Genomic DNA, 23,367 nt, shown 5'->3' on the forward strand with positions numbered 1-23,367 from the left:
TCTCTGGACTCGGGTTTACAGTCTGTTCTTTCAACTGTTATGGGGGAATAGGCTGAACCTAGTCAAGAGAGAGGTGACATACCGTACGAGGAGATTAGGGGGGTTGGGTATGGTCAACCCAGTGGTGTTCCTCGTGAACACCTTTGTTAAGATCAACCTGGCAAACCTCTGGAAAGAGAGGGCTCCTCCGTGGGTAGTCTCTTGCAGGGGTTGGTTTCGGCCTTTCTTCCAGGAGTGGGAGACAGGAGGGCAAGTGAAGGATTTGCGTACACCTCACGGATATCTTCCGGCTTATGTCACCCCGATTCTGAAGGTGATCCGCCGGTGGGGTTTGGGAGTGAGGGAAATCAAGACCCAGTCAAGGAGATCCCTTGATGAGAGGGTCTTGTTGACCCACTTCCGAAAGCCCCTGGCCCTTAAGGATTGCCCAAGCCGGGATCTAGACAGGGGTTTACAGTTGTTAAATTCGGCAAGGATCCCCTTGAAGTTTTGGGACTTGGCTTGGCGCTGCTTTCACGGGAAGCTGTATGTAAGGGGCAACTTGAGGTATAGGAACTCTGATGAAAGGGGTTGTCCCCGGGAGGAGTGTGGCGACATACTGGAAAGTATGGAGCACTTCCTGCTTCAGTGTCCCTTTAATACAGAGGTATACAAACGGGTGGGCGCATCCATTGGCTGGCCTAGGCTAGCCAACCTCTCCTATGCGGAATGGGCTTATGGAGCATTCAAAGGTTTGGGAAGAAGGGACCCATGCACAGCTTTTGTAGTTAGCATAGTGGTCAGGTACTTCACATGGAACGCACGGTGTTTAGTTTCAACCCAGCAGAAAGTCCTCCCTGTGGAAGAAGTGTGTAGGAACATTCTAGGTGACCTGGCGAAGGTTCGCTTTCTTGAGTGCGAGAAGGTGGGTACGGATGGGGTCTCTTACCTCTGGAGAGGCTTCACCTTTGATGTACCTTAGCCTCAGTAGCACTTTTCCTGGTGTTGGGCTGAGGCTTTCACATTAGGTTTTTGTTTTGTATTTAAGATGAGTTTTTGAAGAAAGGTTTGCAAATGACTGAACTTGGGCCTTCGGGTGGATTTTAATATTGGTTTGTATAGATAGATATGGTTGTTATAAGATGTATATATTGTATGATAGGGTAAGTGGGGTGTAGTTAGGTTGGGTGGGATAGGGTGGGGGGGGGTTCATATTTATTTATTTATTTATTTTTTCGTGTGGGGAGGCCTGCATCCAGCCCTGGACTATGCGGACATAGGAGGACATGAGGCGAGGGGCTGGGTGTGGGTGGTGGAGGAAGGGCTGGCCTCATGGAGGGACAAGAGGCGGGGGTTGGCCCTGGGTGAAGGTGATGGGATAGATAGATTAGTAGGGTTAGTATAGGTTTGTTTTTTCTCGTATATGTGTGTGTATAACAAAAAAAAAAAAAAAATTACAAAAAAAAAAAAAAAAAAATATATAAAAAAAAAAAAAAAAAAAAAAAATATATAAAAATATATAAAAAATACAAAAAAAAAAAAAAAAAAATATATAAAAAAAAAAAAAAAAAAATGATGTGTGTATGTATGTGTGTGTGTATATGTATGTGTATGTATATATATATGTATATATGGTATATTATTTATTGTGACAAGTTGTTATTTTCTGTTAGAAACAATTTGTATATAGTCGGGGTTCAGCCGGATCGGATGTTTACGTTAGGCTAGGTTTCATTTTCTCTTTTTAGTAGGTATGAATGAGATAGTCTGCATGGAGCTGGGCCAGTAGGGTAAGTGTATATACTTGTTTTATATATTGTTTTATATATTGTTTGGAAATTTTATGGCAAATTTTTTGTATTTTTGTATAAAATTAAAAAGAGTTCCTCAGTGTGCAGGAGCCAGTGGACGGGTGTGGTTGTGTGTGGAGGAGCTCCTGCTAATTGCTGACAAGCTACCAGGGATTTTTCCATCTATCCCAGCCCAGGCCCTGCCTCTCTCTCCCCAGGGAGGTGGTGGGGTCCTGGGCTATGAAGCGACTCAAGACCCAGGATCCTGCTTCCCGGGGTAGGCCGGCGGGAGGTAGGGGAGGTGAGCTACCGGCCTCAGTTCCATCTTCCGCCCCGGGGGTCAGAAGATCCAGCAGGAGTCGTGGTGCAGCGGCCCCTGCAGCCCCCGGAGGTGAAGCCGTGTCCATCGCCGGCGGTTCCAGGAGGGCGGACAGTAGCCCTCCAAGAGGTACGCGGAGTGCTCCTGGGGATGGGCCGGTTCCGGTTGAGGCTGACTGGGGCAACATGAAGCCCCGGGAACTAATCGCCGTTTACAGCTCCCGGATCGCGGCCTACCTCCGGGAGTTCGAGGAGGCGAATAGGACCCTCAAGAAGGTGAGAGAGCAACTAAGGCTTGAGAGGGGGAAGGTGGACAAAGCGGCCAGAAAAAACTGTCCGGAAATATCAAGAAAAATAAAAGGCTTGAAAGAAATTGTTAAAGAGCTGCAGGAAAGAATGGGGGCCATTCTGGAAAACAGTGGCCCCTTTAAGGAAAAGCTCATGAACGATCAAAGGTTCAATGAAATGGCTGGAAACCAGAAACAGCAGGAAGATGACTCCTCTAGTGAGGAGGAAGAGTCGGACATGGGGGGGCAACCTGCGGAAACTGGCATCACCGCAGAGCAGGTGTGCCTGCCCCCCACTAGTTCCGATGAAGAAATAGACTTCAGTGAGAGCAGCGGAGTTGGGGGGCAGCTTATGGCCGAGATACGCCACCTGGAGTCCCCCAAAATTTGTGACGACATTTGTTTTGGTAATGAATTACCGGAGGATGAGCCGATGGGAAAGAAAAGAAAAACAAAGACATTAAAGCCAGAGGTGAGGTATGTCTATGTGACCCACCCTGCGTGCCCTGGGCCAGCTGCAAAGCCAGCTCAGGGCACGAACCCCACCATCCTCCCTGGCCCGGTCTCTGCTGTGGGACCGGTGCGTAGGAGTGGGGAGAAAGACGTGGTAAAGATGGCGCAGGACGCCGTCCCTGTTTGCGGTAACAGGGGCGGTGAGGAGAAGCAGGAGGGGCCAGACAGGAAGGCTCCCGGGGCGAGGGGGGCATGGTTGGTGGTCGGGTGGCTCCGCCCGCCTCTGCTGGGGCACTGGACAGGTGCCGGGTGGAGGTGCGGTGGGGCGATGTGGCTGCCACTGCCCCCCTTGCAGAGGTCGTTGCCGGGATCCCTGTCCTGGGGTCTGCGTCCTCTGCCCCGGTCTGCTTCGCCGCTCCCGTGCGCCCTGCAGTCCCCCCTGTCGGTTTTGGCATGGCGGCGGGGGACGGGGGGGCAGGGGTGGTGGGGGTGGCTGTGGGTGGAGGGGGTGCGGCCGCGGGTACAGCGGTGTCCCGATCCGGAGTTGCAGGGGGAGGATGCGAGGTGGCTGCCTCCGCCCCTCCCAAGTTGTGTGCCCAAGTCCTTGCCAGTCTCCTCTGCCCCGGTCTGCTCCGCTTCAGTCCCTTCCGCTGGTATTGTTGTGGCGGCGGGGAGTGGAGGCGCAGTGGGAGTGGTCAGGGTTGGAGGGGGTGGGGCTTCTGAAATCCACAAAGGAACTCAAAGCAGTATGTCTGTAGGCAGAGAGGGAGGGGGCGGTCCTGATGCGAGTGTGGTGTGCACCGCCCCTCCCTCCTGCACTGTCCATCAAGTGGATAAGGCCGGCGTGGCTGGGACCAGTGGTTCTACAGCCCGCCGGCCCGAAAAATCAGGAAAGACTTTTAAAAATGTGTCCAGCAAGGAAATGCTGGACAAAACGAATAAACTGACCTCTGTCCCCTCTGGCCCAGCAGTGTGTGTGGGTGGAGGGGAGAGTGCGGTAGTGGCCACTGAAGAAGTGGTCACTTGTGTGAATACGGTTTTTGTTAGTGGTGTTGCCCCGGGCCCTGATGGAGGGGTGAATGTTGGAGGTCGGCCGACCACTGTACAAGTGGCCGGTGCGGCTCATGTAGCCCCTTCAGAGGGGTCTGGAGTGACACCTGCTGTAGATAGGTCTGGGGGGAGTGGGGGTGGGCCCGGTCCGGCTGCCCCTCCTGCGTCGGTTACGCCTGGCAGAAGTTATGCTGGTGTGGTCGCCGGCGCAGGGGGGGAGGGGCGGCCCCCATTGTCCTCCCCATTACCAATGTCTGGTGACGGTAACTTGCAGCGGCAACTTCTAGAGGCTCTTAGGAGAGGGGAGAATTCCATTACAGTAGGGGGGCAGCAGGTGGATCTATCCTTCTGGATAGACAGGCATGGCCTGCGTGCCTTCCGAGAGCAAGGCGGGGGCGAGACCACCTGGTCCTCACCCACAACCGGCCCTGGGTCAGCCAGACAGAATGTTGTCTGTCTGAAATGGAGAGGCAATGAAGCGTGCCCTACCAGGAAGAGGGTGGCAGAGCTTCTCTTTCAGATGGGCATCAGGGCATGTGACATCTTTGCCCTGATACATCCGTATGGCACCCGGGAGTTTGATGTCAGTTTTGCCCGGCCAGAGGGTCTTGAACTTTTCTGGTCTGGGTATGAACTGGCAAAAGACCAGCCGGACTGGCAGGGTTTTTTTGTGCAAGCGATAACCCGCCAGAATGAGGTCAACAAAGTGACCGTTCTGACCCGTAATGAGTCACTTTCTTGTGTTGACATCTTGACCTGGTTGAGCAGGTACGGGGACGTCCAGGGTCTTCCTAGCAAGAACCTGGATGAGTTTGGCATCTGGTCGGGTGCCTGGACGTTTCAGATTAAGTTGAAACATTCAGGGGGGTCGGTTTCCCACATACCGTCATCTGCTTTTCTTGGTCGGGATAGGATCATGGTGTTCTACAGGGGGCAGCCTAAGCTGTGTTACAAGTGCGGCAGCCCTTCGCACTTCAGCGCCAGCTGCCGAGTGCAGAGGTGCGCGTTGTGCGGGGGTGAAGGCCATCTAGCTGCATCTTGTGGGCAGATTAGATGCAACCTGTGTGGTGAGCTAGGGCACCCGTTCAGTCGTTGCCCTCGCTCTGTCGCCAACGTGGCTCGTGCACGCGCAGAGGCGAGCCGGGAGGCCCCCACTGCCGAGGCGAGTGCTGGCGAAGGCGACAGGGCAGTGGGGTCGATGAAGAGAAAAGAAAGCCCGTCCCAGCAGAGACGGAGGGAGAGGCGTCAAATGGAGAGGGGGCAGGTGGAACCCCCTCCTGGGGTGATGCCTGTGCCCTCCCAAGAGAATGCCTCTCCTAGAGCTGAGACCCTGGGGGATATCGAGGTGAATGAGGAACTCACGAGACTAGACCGTTCCGAGGTGACTCTGTCCTCTTGCTACGAGAGTGCAACAGAGGAGAGTGAGACAGAGTCTAAAAGAACAAGAAGGAAACGTCTGACCAAAAAAAGATCTAGCCCGGCTAGAGTGCCTGTGGAAGGCAAAGCCAGCTCCCACCTGGACCTCTCTAATCCTGACTCTCTTCCCCTGGATCTTTCCAACCGGTACCTCACCTTGGATGAGATCTCTTCTTCCGGGGAGGAGGTTGAAGGTGGGGAGCTGGAGGGGCAAGAGAAGGAGCCTCTGGAAGGGCCCGCGCCTCCCTCCGGTGAGGATGCAAGGTCCTCGGGAGGTGGGGCGGGTCCAGACGCTGGTAATGGGAATGACAAGGGTGGTGCGAAGGGGGAGGCGGTGGTGACTAATGAGATGGACACCACTGTCTCTCTCAAAAGAGATCGTGCCACCTTAGGGGGTAGCCCCAAGAGGGGTAAGAAAAAGAACAAGAAGGGGAAGGGAAGGAAGAAGGCCGTCTAACTTAATCACTCTGTATGGCGGCACTCACTCCGTTGACGCTGGCGACCATTAATGTCGCCAGTATTAAATCGGATGCGGCTAGGTTTGCAGCCTTTGATTTTCTCAGCCGGGTTGAAGCTGACATTTTATTTTTGCAAGAGACCAGGCTGCCAGATTTGGCGGCTGTGTATAAAGCAAAAAAGGAGTGGAGGTGTGGTCCATCATATTGGTCTCTTGCGGCTGAGCCGTATAGCGGAGTGGCGGTTCTTTTTACCGCACCAGTAGAAAGCCGACGAGTGATTGAGTTAGAAATGGGGAGGTGTTTGATTTTAGATGTCCTCATGAAGGGTCAAGAGCTTCGCCTGATAAACATCTATGGTCCCCAAACCAGGTGGGATCGGAAGCGTCTCTTTATGAGGATCAAACCTTTCCTTTTTACGAGTCGGCAGGTGGTCTTTGGCGGGGACTTTAATACAGTCACAAGGTCCCAAGACCGGGGAGGCGCCAGAAACCGGCTGGCTTATGATAGTGTATCCCTGAATAGCATAGCTAGCGAGGCTCGCCTGGTGGATGTCCACATTAGGCACACCCCAGGCCACAGTGGTTTCACTTATTATAGAGGTAGTCAGATTAGGTCTAGAATACACAGGTTTTATTTAAAGGAGGAGACTACTTTTTCACCTTTAGAGGTGGAATTCTCTGATCACTGTATGATTATGTTCTCTTTGAATGTTGCAGAATCCCCCCAAATGGGAAGAGGCTATTGGAAGCTAAATTCGGCCCTCCTGGAGGAAGCGGAGGTGAGACAATCCTTTAAGGACTTCCTTCAGAGTCAGGTAGAGTTGCTGGATCTTTGTGACACTAAGTCTGAGTGGTGGGAGATATTCAAAGATCGGGTGACAAAATTCTTCCGCCAGCTCTCGAGCCTCAGGTCCCTGGACAGGTACCGCTTGTATCAGGGTCTGAGGAGGAAACTCGAACAACTGGTCTCGACTGGAGGTAGCCGAGAGGATATCTCCAGGGTGAAATCTTTGCTTAAGAGGAGCCAGTACGATAGGCACACATCTTTGGTTTTTGAGAGGGATTTCGGGAAGTACCGCTCGCCCGACCCTTACAGAAACTGTAAGATGTCAGTGAAAAGTAAGTTGGTGACGGGACTGGTCGATGGTACGGGATCTCTAGATAGGTCCAGATCAGGGATCTTGGAAATCGTCAAGTCCTTCTACTCGTGCCTCTTGAGGAAGAAGGATCTGAATCGGGACAGGATTTCGGCTTTCCTGGCTGAAACCATCCCTGAGTCAAGAGTAGACCTCTCTCTTGGCGTTTTGATAGAAGAAATCAGAGAAGAGGAAGTCAGCCTGGCGATCGAAGGGCTTGCCCTAAAGAAGTCGCCAGGCCCGGATGGCTTAACATCCGAGTTTTATAAGACCTTTAAGGACTCCTTGGTTCCCCTCTTGACTAAGGTATTCAATGAGTGCCTTTCCTCGGGTGCTCTGCCGAAGTCAATGAGGAGGTCAGCTCTGATCCTTATATCAAAGGGTAAAGATCCGAGCCGTATTGAGAATTGGCGTCCCATAGCGCTTCTCAATACGGACAGAAAGATCCTGGCCAAGATACTGTTTAAACGGTTGGTGCAGTTTGCGCCCCGGCTCCTTTTGGAGACCCAACATTGCTCAGTTCCAGGCCGAAGCACGTTTAGTGCTGTGCTCGGTGTCCGAGAGGCAGTGGAGCAGAGTAGGGCGGGTAACTGGAAGGGGTACATGCTGGCTTTAGATCAGGCAAAGGCTTTTGATCGGGTTGACCACGAGTACCTCTGGGCAGTCCTTCTGAAATATGGCCTGCCGGGGGGGTTTGTCGATTGGTTAAAGATCTTGTATGCAGGGGCAGAGAGTTTCCCGCTGGTGAACGGTTGGTCTGGCAGCCCTTTTGAGGTCGGGTCTGGAGTCCGCCAGGGTTGTCCATTGAGCCCGCTCTTATACGTGTTTGCGATTGATCCTTTTATTAGGAGTATTGATCGAGGACCGTTGGCGGGAGTCAGGATGAGTCTGGAGGAGCCAGAAGCCACTCTGAGGGTGGTGGCGTATGCCGATGATGTCACTGTTTTCGTGTCCTCGGGAGGGGAGGCGGAATACGTGATGTCGGAGGTAGAACGCTACTCGGAAGTCTCCGGGTCCGTGATTAACCGGGATAAGTGTGAGAGTCTCTGGCTGGGAGTGGGTGATCCATCTTTTGGTCTCCCGGACACCCTCCCAGAGCCCCAGTCGTCAGCCAAAGTCCTAGGCGTTCAATTCGGCCATGGGGATTATCCCACCCAAAATTGGGACAGCAGGCTCACGATCGCCGCTCAGAAGGTTGACCAGTGGAAGGGTTGGTCTTTGAACCTCAGGGAAAGGGTGAACCTGATCAAGACTTACCTTCTCCCTTTGCTTATCTATTTGGCCAGTGTATGTGTCTTGCCAGAACCTCTCTGGACTCGGGTTTACAGTCTGTTCTTTCAACTGTTATGGGGGAATAGGCTGAACCTAGTCAAGAGAGAGGTGACATATCGTACGAGGAGATTAGGGGGGTTGGGTATGGTCAACCCAGTGGTGTTCCTTGTGAACACCTTTGTTAAGATCAACCTGGCAAACCTCTGGAAAGAGAGGGCTCCTCCGTGGGTAGTCTCTTGCAGGGGTTGGTTTCGGCCTTTCTTCCAGGAGTGGGAGACAGGAGGGCAAGTGAAGGATTTGCGTACACCTCACGGATATCTTCCGGCTTATGTCACCCCGATTCTGAAGGTGATCCGCCGGTGGGGTTTGGGAGTGAGGGAAATCAGGGCCCAGTCAAGGAGATCCCTTGACGAGAGGGTCTTGTTGACCCACTTCCAAAAGCTCCTGGCCCTTAAGGATTGCCCAAGCCGGGATCTAGACAGGGGTTTACAGTTGTTAAATTCGGCAAGGATCCCCTTGAAGTTTTGGGACTTGGCTTGGCGCTGCTTTCTCGGGAAGCTGTATGTAAGGGGCAACTTGAGGTATAGGAACTCTGATGAAAGGGGTTGTCCCCGGGAGGAGTGTGGCAACATACTGGAAAGTATGGAGCACTTCCTGCTTTAGTGTCCCTTTAATACAGAGGTATACAAACGGGTGGGCGCATCAAAGGTTTGGGAAGAAGGGACCCATGCACAGCTTTTGTAGTTAGCATAGTGGTCAGGTACTTCACATGGAACGCACGGTGTTTAGTTTCAACCCAGCAGAAAGTCCTCCCTGTGGAAGAGGTGTGTAGGAACATTCTAGGTGACCTGGCGAAGGTTCGCTCTCTTGAGTGCGAGAAGGTGGGTACGGATGGGGTCTCTTACCTCAGGAGAGGCTTCACCTTTGATGTACCTTAGCCTCAGTAGCACTTTTCCTGGTGTTGGGCTGAGGCTTTCACATTAGGTTTTTGTTTTGTATTTAAGATGAGATGAGTTTTTGAAGAAAGGTTTGCAAATGACTGAACTTGGGCCTTCGGGTGGATTTTAATATTGGTTTGTATAGATTGATATGGTTGTTATAAGATGTATATATTGTATGATAGGGTAAGTGGGGTGTAGTTAGGTTGGGTGGGGTTCATATTTTTTTTCGTGTGGGGAGGCCTGCATCCAGCCCTGGACTATGCGGACAAAGGAGGACATGAGGTGAGGGGCTGGGTGTGGGTGGTGGAGGAAGGGCTGGCCTCATGAAGGGACAAGAGGCGGAGGTTGGCCCTGGGTGAAGGTGATGGGATAGATAGATTGGTAGGGTTAGTATAGGTTTGTTTTTTCTCATATATGTGTGTGTATAACAAAAAAAAACAAAAAAAAATACAAAAAATGGATATATATATATATATATATATATATATATATATATATAAAAAATATATATATAAAAATAAATATATAAAAAATAAATATATATATATATAAAAAAAAAAATTTTTTTTTATTGTGACAAGATTATTTATTGTGACAAGTTGTCATTTATTTTCTGTTAGAAACAATTTGTATAAATTTGTATATAGTCGGGGTTCAGCCGGATCGGATGTTCACGTTAGGCTAGGTTTCATTTTCTTTTTTTAGTAGGTATGAATGAGATAGTATGCATGGAGCTGGGCCAGTAGGGTAAGTGTATATACTTGTTTTATATATTGTTTTGAAATTTTATGGCAAAATTTTTGTATTTTTGTATAAAATTTAAAAGAATTCCTCAGTATCTGCTCTTATTCTGTATATATGGACACTGCACAGTACCACTTCTCTCTCTGCCCCTCATATTACATGGGGGATGAATGTTCCTGTGCAGTGTCAGTAACACTGTGTAATCCTCTTGCCAATCTGACTTGTGACCTCTTGGTCTGAGCCGGGCAGATGCTTCCACAGATGTGCTACATTCAGCACTCAACATCCATCTGTGGTTTACCGGAACACGAGGACTGAAACACATGGTGTCGCTCTTACGGGTTATTTTTCTGGTGTCACTATGTATAGTATTGACGTTTTTAATTCGCAGGTTTGGCGCAGTGTGATCCTGGATCTTTTATGTAGGCCATTACTTTTTTGATGGGACACTGCTGAAGGCCATGTAAGGTCAGAAGTCTCTGCAGTTCGCCTTGTGTCACCAGCTGTGCCCCTCTAGTGGATGCAGACGGCATTACACCTCTCACCTGCTGAGCACCACACTCCACCACTGTCCACATCTGTTCTGGAGGCACGACCTTGACAGAAGATGATCCATGAATCCCCTGGTGGCGCCCTGCTGTTCCATATCATTAATAAAGATTTGGTGGGGGAAAAAAGCAGCTTAGAGTGTGGAGTGCTGGGGGAGGGGCGCACATCGATCTGCAGTCAGGGAAGGGTTAAGAGGGATGCTACAACTTATGCTTCAGGGTTCATGGCAGTGTTTAGCTTATGGTCTGATATAATGATATGACACTGTGTTTGACCTCGGGCTGGTATATTTGTGGCGGGGACATAATTAGATTGAAAGCTCTTGGGATTTGTGTGAACGTCGTTATCTCGCCTCCATTCAATATTTGTTTTGTAGTCGGTAGAAATCCCTGCAGAAACGGTCGGGAAATTAAAGCATGCGGCCTGTCCTATCCAGACGGCGAAGGGCAAATACAACGACCGCAATTATTACAGGAGTCGGAGATCCATAGAGAGTCAGCTCCGGGGGTTAGAAGGAAGGTGATGAGCACGGAAACAGAAAGTAGTGGTCTCCTGAAGTAAGGGAACCAAGCTTAAGGGGTCCAGGAGGAGGGGCTTCATCAGTAAAAGGGACACGGACTAGGACTTGTGATCGAAGGAAGTCCAGTAGGAATTATGGCTGCTGCACCAAGAGAACTTGAAGAGCAGTGTGGTCACTGAGGGGTTAACAGGGACAATCATTGGGGATAAAAGTAAGACCTCATGCCCACGACCATGTCCATGCAAAAATATGGATGCGGTCCATGCGCCTTCCTCTTTTTTATGTGGACGCATTGACTTCACAAATATAGGACATGTTCCATCTTTTGCGGAACGGACATTCGGACGCGGATGACTTTCATATGCTTTTCACGTCCGTATATACGTTCCGCAGATACAGTAGAACATATCCCATACTTGTCCATGCAGATAGTCAAACTAACGTGTCTGTCCAAAAAGTGGCGCATCTAGGGTTCCTAGACTTCTTGCCAACTTGCTCAACATGGGGGTGGGGCTTGCTGGAAAGGGGCGTGGTCTAATAAGCACCACAATCCTGGGGTAAAATTCAGTAGGCCAATAGTTGGTACAAGGTCAAAGAAAAATGTCCATTCCTGCACCACATGTATCATCCAGCCTGAGCCCCTGTGATGGATCTGTACCCTTACATACACCATCCACTGCACTGCAACCTCCTGCACTCCGGCTGTTGTGACAATACAATCCCCAGCATGCTCCATTGACTTCTTTGGCAGTTCCAAGGGCAGCCAAGCCACTATTCATGCTGGGAGTTGTAGTGTCACAACAGCTGGAGCACCAGAGGTTGCTGGCACGTGATCTACAGGCTTGGTAAATGTTGGCCACAGAGTCACTAGACAGAACTTGCAATACTGCATGTGATTTGAATCTAGAGAAGAAAGGGTTAATTGTTTGCACTTCTGACACCTGTGAACCTGCTTGTCAGGTCAGGGCAGAGACTGCAGTAGGTGACAGCCTGGTAAGCTCACCAGTAACCCCAGAAGCACATACTGAAATCATTTCCAAAAGACCCATTCTGGACAAGCAGCAATCCATAGATGCTGGAGGGAACATAGAGGTCTCTAAGGAGAAAGCTATCTCCAGCAAGTCCACAGATCCTGCAGAAAACCTGCAAGTTAGAGAAGACCATCTCCAAGCACACAGCAGTCCACAGATCCTGAAGAAAACATGGAGGTCAGTGAGGAAACAACCTTCTCCAGCACACAGCAGTCCACAGATCCTGGAGAAAACATGAAGGTCAGTGAGGAGACAAACTTCTCCAGCACACAGCAGTCCACAGATCCTGGAGACAACATGGAGGTCAGTGAGGAGACAACCTTCTACAGTACACAGCAGTCCACAGATCCTGCTGAAAACAAACCTGCAAGTTAGTGAAGAGAAGACCATCTCCAGCACACAGCAGTCCACAGATCCTGGAGAAAACATGGAGGTCAGTGAGGAGACAACCTTCTCCAGTACACAGCAGTACACAGATCCTGGAGACAACATGGAGGTTAGTGAGGGGAAGACATCTCCAGACTTGTGTGATCTGTAACCTGTAGACATACTTTAATTCAAAGCTTTATGTTTTTAGTCTAGGCCCATTTTTTAGGAAAGTTCAGATGATGATGATGTGGCTGGTGTGAAGATGGAGCCAATCTGGGCAGAAATTAATCATGTCCCCACTTAGACGTCTCTTCTCAAGACTAAATAAATTCAATTCATAACTAAGACCCTCCAGGCCCTTTATCAGTTTAGTTGCTCTCCTCTGTACTCTCTCCAGCTCCAGGGCATCCTTTCTATGGACTGGTGCCCAGAACTGAACTGCATATTCCTGATGAGGCTGCACCAACGCTTTGTAAAGTGGTAATATCACATCCCTGCCCCACGAGTCCATGTCTCGCGCTCTGCGCTTTGATTAGGGTTAGGGTTAGCTACAGCGCTACAGTCAGGGAGACGAAACGCCCATTGAGAAAAAGGGCAGTCTCCACCTCCCTGTTCCGATGCGAAAATTAGCATACAGGGCAGGAGAATTTAACGGGGGCCATAGCGGGCGAACGGAGCAGTGCTCAGGAATAATAGTAAGTGCAGTGAGATCCCTGGGCAGCGCTCTACATATCCCGATAGTTTACAATATTTGGACCCATGAAAGGTCCTCTTTAATCTGCCATCCACAAGGACACCCAAATCCTTCTCTATAAGTGACTCTCCCAGTGTTACATCCCCTAGGACATATGATGCACAGAGATTATTACTACCAAGATGCAGAACTTTACATTTGTCCACATTGAACCTCATTTGCCAAGTTGATGCCTAATCACTCAGAGTGTCCTGGTCAGCTTGTAGTTTATGGACATCTTCCATAGACTGTATAGTTCTACACAGCTTAGTGTCATCTGCAAAAAATAGAAATGGTTAATAAATAAATTAATAGAGGGCCCAGCACTAAATCGTGGGGTCACCACTTATAACCCGGGACCATAGGAATCATTGACCACAACTCTCTGGACACGGTCCTTCAACCAGTTTCCATTCCAATTACATACTATACTTTCCAAGCCTATAGACCTTACTTTACCTATTAAGCATCTATGAGGGACAGGATCAAAAGCCTTTGCAAAATCCCGAAACGCTACATCTACAGCCGCCTCTCTGTCGCGGCTTCTACTTACCTCACTACATCCACAGCCGCCCCTCTGTCCAGGCTACTACTTGCCTAACTATATCCACAACCACCCCTCTATCCAGGCTACTACTTGCCTCACTATATCCACAACCACCCCTCTGTCCAGACTACTTCTTGCTTCACTATATCCACAACCACCCCTCTGTCCAGGTGTCAAGGAACCATGAACCAGACGTACAACAAGAGATAAGTGGAAAATAAGAAGGCTTTATTGAAAATCAAGCCGTAAGCAAAAGTCCAAACGGATGGCTAAACCGAAGCAGGGTCTTGCGTAGACAGAGGTCAGGAACCAGAAGGGTAGTCAGACGAAGCCAGGATCAGGAACCAACGGGGTAGTCAGACGAAGCCAGGATCAGGAACCAACGGGGTAGTCAGACGAGGCCAGGATCAGGAACCAGAAGCAGCAGCAGTCTTAGAAGCATGTGAACACAGGAGGACCAAGCAAGGAACTGAAGCCACAGACCTCCTATATATATGAGCTAGGCATCCAGCTCCTCCCAGTGGGAAGGAGAAGCCGCAGGGTGGGAGGCTACAAGAAACCCAGAAACCAAGATGGCCGCCAGCACATGTCAAACGAAGGAGAACAGTGAGAAGGTAAGACCATGACAGTACCTCCCCCTCAAGGGCCCCTCCTCCGCGGAGTAAGGAACGGTTTCTGAGGGAAGCGTGCGTGGAAGGCTCGGAGCAAAGCAGGAGCATGGACATCTGCGGAGGGAACCCAGGAACGCTCCTCTGGACCATAACCACGCCAATGGACCAAAAACTGCAACCGACCGCGGACCAGGCGCAGCAACAGGTGTCGGGGTAGACTCTGGCGCAACAACCGGAGCGGCAGTAGGAGCGGGCCCAGGAGCGACAACCGACCCATCGGCAACGGAAGCGAAATGAGCCGTGCGTTCAAGCAGGGTTTGCAACGCCACAGCGAACCGACCCAACAGGTGATCCTGCTGATCAAGTCTGGCAACCAGCGTAGGTAGCGAGGATGGCCCTGTACCGTCAGAATTCATGGCTTGGTCCTAATGTCAAGGAACCATGAACCAGACGTACAACAAGAGATAAGTGGAAAATAAGAAGGCTTTATTGAAAATCAAGCCGTAAGCAAAAGTCCAAACGGATGGCTAAACCGAAGCAGGGTCTTGCGTAGACAGAGGTCAGGAACCAGAAGGGTAGTCAGACGAAGCCAGGATCAGGAACCAACGGGGTAGTCAGACGAAGCCAGGATCAGGAACCAACGGGGTAGTCAGACGAGGCCAGGATCAGGAACCAGAAGCAGCAGCAGTCTTAGAAGCATGTGAACACAGGAGGACCAAGCAAGGAACTGAAGCCACAGACCTCCTATATATATGAGCTAGGCATCCAGCTCCTCCCAGTGGGAAGGAGAAGCCGCAGGGTGGGAGGCTACAAGAAACCCAGAAACCAAGATGGCCGCCAGCACATGTCAAACGAAGGAGAACAGTGAGAAGGTAAGACCATGACACCAGGCTACTACTTGCCTCACTATATCCACAGCCGCCCCTCTGTCCAGGCTACTACATGCCTCACTATATCCACAGCCGGCCCTCTGTCCAGGCTACTACTTGCCTCACTATATCCACAGCCACCCCTCTGACCTAGTTATTACTTGCCTCACTATATCCACAACCACCCCTCTATCCAGGCTACTACTTGCCTCACTATATCCACAACCACCCCTCTGTCCAGGCTACTACTTGCCTCACTATATCCACAACCACCCCTCTGTCCAGGCTACTACTTGCCTCACTATATCCACAGCCACCCATCTGTCCAGGCTACTACTTGCCTCACTATATCCACAGCCGCCCCTCTGTCCAGGCTACTACTTGCCTCACTATATCCACAACCGGCCCTCTGTCCAGGCTACTACTTGCCTTACTATATCCACAGCCACCCCTCTGACCTGGTTATTACTTGCCTCACTATATCCACAACCACCCCTCTGTCCAGGCTACTACTTGCCTCACTATATCCACAGCCACCCCTCTGTCCAGGCTACTACTTGCCTCACTATATCCACAGCCGCCCCTCTGTCCAGGCTACTACTTGCCTCACTATATCCACAGCCGGCCCTCTGTCCAGGCTACTACTTGCCTCACTATATCCACAGCCACCCCTCTGACCTGGTTATTACTTGCCTCACTATATCCACAACCACCCCTCTGTCCAGGCTACTACTTGCCTCACTATATCCACAACAACCCCTCTGTCCAGGCTACTACTTGCCTCACTATATCCACAACCACCCCTCTGTCCTGGCTACTACTTGCCTCACTATATCCACAGCCGCCCCTCTGTCCAGGCTACTACTTGCCTCACTATATCCACAGCCGCCCCTCTGTCCAGGTTACTACTCGCCTCACTATATCCACAGCCGCCCCTCTGTCCAGGCTACTACTTGCCTCACTATATCCACAGCCGCCCCTCTGTCCAGGCTACTACTTGCCTCACTATATCCACAGCCGCCCCTCTGTCCAGGCTACTACTTGCCTCACTATATCCACAGCCGCCCCTCTGTCCAGGCTACTACTTGCCTCACTATATCCACAGCCGCCCCTCTGTCCAGGCTACTACTTGCCTCACTATATCCACAGCCGCCCCTCTGTCCAGGCTACTACTTGCCTCACTATATCCACAGCCGCCCCTCTGTCCAGGCTACTACTTGCCTCACTATATCCACAGCCGCCCCTCTGTCCAGGCTACTACTTGCCTCACTATATCCACAGCCGCCCCTCTGTCCAGGCTACTACTTGCCTCACTATATCCACAGCCGCCCCCTCTGTCCAGGCTACTACTTGCCTCACTATATCCACAGCCGCCCCTCTGTCCAGGCTACTACTTGCCTCACTATATCCACAGCCGCCCCTCTGTCCAGGCTACTACTTGCCTCACTATATCCACAGCCGGCCATCTGTCCAGACTTCTACTCACCTCCTCATAAAAACAAATCAGGTTAGTCTGACAACTTCTGTCCTTGGTAAACCCATGTTGGTTATCACTTATAATATAATAATAAAGTTAAAGGTTATAATGAGGGAAAAAACAATTGGGAGGAGAAGAACATTGGGGTCATTTACTAAGACCGACTTTTTACACTGGTCTTGGATCCCCCCTTAAGAGTTGCCTTAAATTAGGTGAATCTAAGGCCTAGATGCGCTTAGAGAGGAAAACTACTTCTGACCCTAACTGATAGCCCCTGGCTGGAGTAGTTTCTTGCCAATATTTATGCCTGTTTCCAGGCCCCTGTCCCACCCAACTGCTGAACATGGCAAAAAAGGGACTTTTGACAATTTTTATGACTAAAGTAAAATAGTCACTAGTTCCTCACTAAATTAACCCAATTAAAGACAAATTATAGAGATGACTTCTGTGATAACTCTCCTTCTGTGTGTGAGGACACTGAGAAGAGATGGCTTCTGGGGAGAACTCTCTTTCCATGAGAGATCATTGATTGTGAGGACATTGTGAAGATATGGATTCTGGGGAGGTTCTCCTTCCACGAGAGCCTATTGTGTGAGGGCACTGAGAAGTAATGACTTCTGAGGAGATTCTCCTTCCATGAGAGACCATTGTGTGTGACGACATTGTGAAGAGATGGCTTCTAGGGAGACTCTCTTTCCATGAGAGATCATTGATCGTAAGGACATTGTGAAGAGATGGCTTCTGGGGAGGCTCTCCTTCCACGAGAGCCTATTGTGCAAGGACACTAAGAAGAAATGACTTCTGTGGAGAGTCTCCTTCCATGAGAGACCATTGTGTGTGAGGATATTGTGAAGATATGGCTTCTGGGGAGACTCTCCTTCCATGAGAAACCATTGTGTGTGAGGACATTGTGAAGAGATGGTTTCTGGGGAGACTCTCCTTCCATGAGAAACCATTGTGTATGAGGACATTGTGAAAAGTTGGCTTCTGGGGAGACTCTCCTTCCATGAGAGACCTTTATTAATGAGGACAATAGTTACCCCCAATCCTGTGGGTAAGGCATAACGTCACATAACCAGAATACCCCTTAAAGTTAAAGATTGACAACCTCTCAGACATGATATAGACTGACAACGAGGCTGGTTCTCAGCAGAAATAGATGTTGCTGTAGAATCAGTCATGTAGATTGGTCAGCTACGGAGTCCAACTTTAAGAGGACGTGTGCTCAGAGTCAGTCTGCATGCCATCACCCATCGGCAGAGGGGATATACTGTGCAATAAAAGCCAACACTATTCCCGGGCCGAGATGACGCCTTCTCACAATCTCTCGTGTTATTACACCTCTGAGGTTTTCACACGTCTTGTGCGCCTGTTATTACGTAGGAGCTCAGCACGAGGGGGGGGGGGGGGGGGGAGAGGGATAGCACAGGGCGAGGGGGTTGGGGGGGCACACACGCTCAAAGTGATACCTGATCTAATAATGATGGATAGTAATGAGAGGATGAGAAGGAATATCAGATCTACAAACAGAAGCTACTTCAGAACAGGACTATATCCTTACCCATAGGGACAGTATTATAGTAGTTATATTTATATTCTTGTACATAGGAGGCAGTATTATAGTAGTTATATTCTTGTACATAGGAGGCAGTATTATAGTAGTTAGGAGGCAGTATTATAGTAGTTATATTCTTGTACATAGGAGGCAGCATTATAGTAGTTATATTCTTGTACATAGGAGGAAGTATTATAGTAGTTATATTCTTGTACATAGGAGCAGCTATTATAGTAGTTATATTCTGTACATAGGAGGGCAGTATTATAGTAGTTATATTCTTGTACATAGGAGCAGTATTATAGTAGTTATATTCTTGTACATAGGGCAGTATTATAGTAGTTATATTCTTGTACATAGGAGCAGTATTATAGTAGTTATATTCTTGTACATAGGAGCAGTATTATAGTAGTTATATTCTTGTACATAGGAGCAGTATTATAGTAGTTATATTCTTGTACATAGGAGCAGTATTATAGTAGTTATATTCTTGTACATAGGAGGCAGTATTATAGTAGTATTCTGTACATAGGAGCAGTATTATAGGTTATATTCTTGTACATAGGAGCAGTTATAGTAGTTATATCTTGTACATAGGAGCAGTATTATAGTAGTTATATTCTTGTACATAGGAGCAGTATTATAGTAGTTATATTCTTGTACATAGGAGCAGTATTATAGTAGTTATATTCTTGTACATAGGAGCAGTATTATAGTAGTTATATTCTGTACATAGGAGCAGTATTATAGTAGTTATATTTGTACATAGGAGCAGTATTATAGTAGTTATATTCTTGTACATAGGAGCAGTATTATAGTAGTTATATTCTTGTACATAGGGCAGTATTATAGTAGTTATATTCTTGTACATAGGAGCAGTATATAGTAGTTATATTCTTGTACATAGGAGCAGTATTATAGGTTATATTCTTGTACATAGGAGCAGTATTATAGTAGTTATATTCTTGTACATAGGAGCAGTATAGTAGTTATATTCTTGTACATAGGAGCAGTATTATAGTAGTTATATTCTGTACATAGGAGCAGTATTATAGTATATTCTTGTACATAGGAGCAGTATTATAGTAGTTATATTCTTGTACATAGGAGCAGTATTATAGTAGTTATATTCTTGTACATAGGGCAGTATTATAGTAGTTATATTCTTGTACATAGGAGCAGTATTATAGTAGTTATATTCTTGTACATAGGAGGCAGTATTATAGTAGTTATATTCTTGTACATAGGAGCAGTATTATAGTAGTTATATTCTTGTACATAGGAGCAGTATTATAGTAGTATATTCTTGTACATAGGAGCAGTATTATAGTAGTTATATTCTTGTACATAGGAGCAGTATTATAGTAGTTATATTCTTGTACATAGGAGGCAGTATTATAGTAGTTATATTCTTGTACATAGGAGCAGTATTATAGTAGTTATATTCTTGTACATAGGAGCAGTATTATAGTAGTTATATTCTTGTACATAGGAGCAGTATTATAGTAGTTATATTCTTGTACATAGGGCAGTATTATAGTAGTTATATTCTTGTACATAGGAGGAAGTATTATAGCAGTTATATTCTTGTACATAGGAGGCAGTATTATAGTAGTTATATTCTTGTACATAGGAGCAGTATTATAGTAGTTATATTCTTGTACATAGGAGCAGTATTATAGTAGTTATATTCCTGTACATAGGAGCAGTATTATAGTAGTATATTCTTGTACATAGGAGCAGTATTATAGTAGTTATATTCTTGTACGATAGGAGCAGTATTATAGTAGTTATATTCTTGTACATAGAGGCAGTATTATAGTAGTTATATTCCTTGTACATAGGAGCAGTATTATAGTAGTTATATTCTTGTACATAGGAGCAGTATTATAGTAGTTATATTCTTGTACATAGGAGCAGTATTATAGTAGTTATATTCTTGTACATAGGAGGCAGTATTATAGTAGTTATATTCCTTGTACATAGGAGCAGTATTATAGTAGTTATATTCTTGTACATAGGAGCAGTATTATAGTAGTTATATTCTTGTACATAGGAGCAGTATTATAGTAGTTATATTCTTGTACATAGGAGGCAGTATTATAGTAGTTATATTCTTGTACATAGGAGCAGTATTATAGTAGTTATATTCTTGTACATAGGAGCAGTATTATAGTAGTTATATTCTTGTACATAGGAGGCAGTATTATAGTAGTTATATCTTGTACATAGGAGCAGTATTATAGTAGTTATATTCTTGTACATAGGAGCAGTATTATAGTAGTTATATTCTTGTACATAGGAGCAGTATTATAGTAGTTATATTCTTGTACATAGGAGCAGTATTATAGTAGTTATATTCTTGTACATAGGAGGCAGTATTATAGTAGTTATATTCTTGTACATAGGAGCAGTATTATAGTAGTTATATTCTTGTACATAGGAGCAGTATTATAGTAGTTATATTCTTGTACATAGGAGCAGTATTATAGCAGTTATATTTATATTCTTGTACATAGGAGGAAGTATTATAGCAGTTATATTCTTGTACATAGGAGGCAGTATTATAGTAGTTATATTCTTGTACATAGGAGCAGTATTATAGTAGTTATATTCTTGTACATAGGAGCAGTATTATAGTAGTTATATTCTTGTACATAGGAGCAGTATTATAGTAGATCTATTCCTGTACATAGGAGCAGTATTATAGTAGTTATATTCTTGTACATAGGAGCAGTATTATAGTAGTTATATTCTTGTACATAGGAGCAGTATTATAGTAGTTATATTCTTGTACATAGGAGGCAGTATTATAGTAGTTATATTCTTGTACATAGGAGCAGTATTATAGTAGTTATATTCTTGTACATAGAGGCAGTATTATAGCAGTAATATTCCTGTACATAGGAGCAGTATTAGTAGTTCATCTTGTACATAGGAGCAGTATTATAGTAGTTATATTTCTTGTACATAGGAGCAGTATTATAGTAGTTATATTCTTGTACATAGGAGCAGTATTATAGTAGTTATATATCTTGTACATAGGAGGCAGTATTATAGTAGTTATATTCTTGTACATAGGAGGCAGTATTATAGTAGTTCTATTCTTGTACATAGAGGCAGTATATAGTAGTTATTCTTGTACATAGAGGCAGTATATAGCAGTATATTCTTGTACATAGGAGGCAGTATTATAGTAGTTATCTTCTTGTACATAGGAGCAGTATTATAGTAGTTATATTCTGTTACATAGGAGCAGTATATAGTAGTTATATTCTTGTACCTAGGAGCAGTATTATAGTAGTATATTCTTGTACATAGGAGCAGTATTATAGTAGTTATATTCTTGTACATAGGAGGCAGTATTATAGTAGTTATATTCCTGTACATAGGGGCAGTATTATAGTAGTTATATTCTTGTACATAGGAGGCAGTATTATAGTAGTTATATTCTTGTACATAGGAGCAGTATTATAGTAGTTATATTCTTGTACATAGAGGCAGTATTATAGCAGTAATATTCCTGTACATAGGAGCAGTATTATAGTAGTTATATTCTTGTACATAGGAGCAGTATTATAGTAGTTATATTACTGTACATAGGAGGCAGTATTATAGTAGTTATATTACTGTACATAGGAGGCAGTATTATAGTAGTTATATTCTTGTACATAAGAGCAGTATTATAGTAGTTATATTCTTGTACATAGGGGCAGTATTATAGTAGTTATATTCTTGTACATAGGAGGCAGTATTATAGTAGTTATATCCTTGTACATAGGAGCAGTATTATAGTAGTTATATTCTTGTACATAGGAGCAGTATTATAGTAGTTATATTCTTGTACATAGGAGCAGTATTATAGTAGTTATATTCTTGTACATAGGAGCAGTATTATAGTAGTTATATTCTTGTACATAGGAGGCAGTATTATAGTAGTTATATTCTTGTATATTGGAGCAGTATTATAGTAGGTATATTCTTGTATATAGGAGGCAGTATTATAGTAGTTATATTATTGTACATAGGAGGCAGTATTATAGCAGTTATATCCTTGTACATAGGAGCAGTATTATAGTAGTTATATTCTTGTACATAGGAGCAGTATTATAGTAGTTATATTCTTGTACATAGGAGCAGTATTATAGTAGTTATATTCTTGTACATAGGAGCAGTATTATAGTAGTTATATTCTTGTACATAGGAGGCAGTATTATAGTAGTTATATTCTTGTATATTGGAGCAGTATTATAGTAGGTATATTCTTGTATATAGGAGGCAGTATTATAGTAGTTATATTCTTGTACATAGGAGGCAGTATTATAGTAGTTATATTCTTGTATATTGGAGCAGTATTATAGTAGGTATATTCTTGTATATAGGAGGCAGTATTATAGTAGTTATATTATTGTACATAGGAGGCAGTATTATAGCAGTTATATTCTTGTACATATATTCTTCACATTGTTTCTTGAATTCCATGAGTAAGATTTCACTATGTAGATGTCGGTCACCTGGCTGTGACCTGTGTGCATTGTGGGGATTGTAGTTCCCCCAGTGACATCAGTTCAGTGTCAGATTCTCTCCCGGCAGGACTAATTACCCGAAAGTGACGGGGCACATGAAGGAAATGCCACCTATCCAACAAATATAGACGTGTGACTTTCCCTCCCCCTTAATAACATGGAAAAGACAAACCCAGCAGTGTCCATAGCAACAGTCCCTGGTAAGAATACCATGCAAACGCAAACTTTCCCACCTTTGGTAAATGGACGGCTGAGGGACCTCCTGTTCATGAACGAGTCGCTTGGTAGCCAAATACAACATTTTTTAAGGAACAGCTTATGAAAGTTTTGAGGCACAAGGTGTGGGGTGCCTCATGCTTCAGCTTATTTAGAATTGATAGATGGCATATTGCATTTCACATGCAGTAATATCTAATCGATGACATGCCCTTTTCCTAAAAAATGTTACCTGCTTCCAGGGTGTGTATGCCTCATGCCTCACAGTCTGCGATGTCGCTGGCCTATTTTCAGGTTCTGTATATGCCTCAGAGTTCAGTAATAATGTAGATTGGTACCAGCCATGCGGCATTTCTCACCTGCTCTGAGCTTCATACCATTAGCTGCTAGCAAACCGACAGCATGCATGCCTCATTCCTCCATAATGCCTCCTCCTCTTAGAGAACTGATATACTGAGTACTTCATGGTTCTCCTTCCCTGGGAGGTACCTCTTCCCTTGGTGCTTCAAGTCTCCGTGTGG

The sequence above is a fragment of the Bufo gargarizans genome, chromosome 11, assembly GCF_014858855.1.
Source record: "Bufo gargarizans isolate SCDJY-AF-19 chromosome 11, ASM1485885v1, whole genome shotgun sequence".
NCBI classification, from domain to species: domain Eukaryota; kingdom Metazoa; phylum Chordata; class Amphibia; order Anura; family Bufonidae; genus Bufo; species Bufo gargarizans.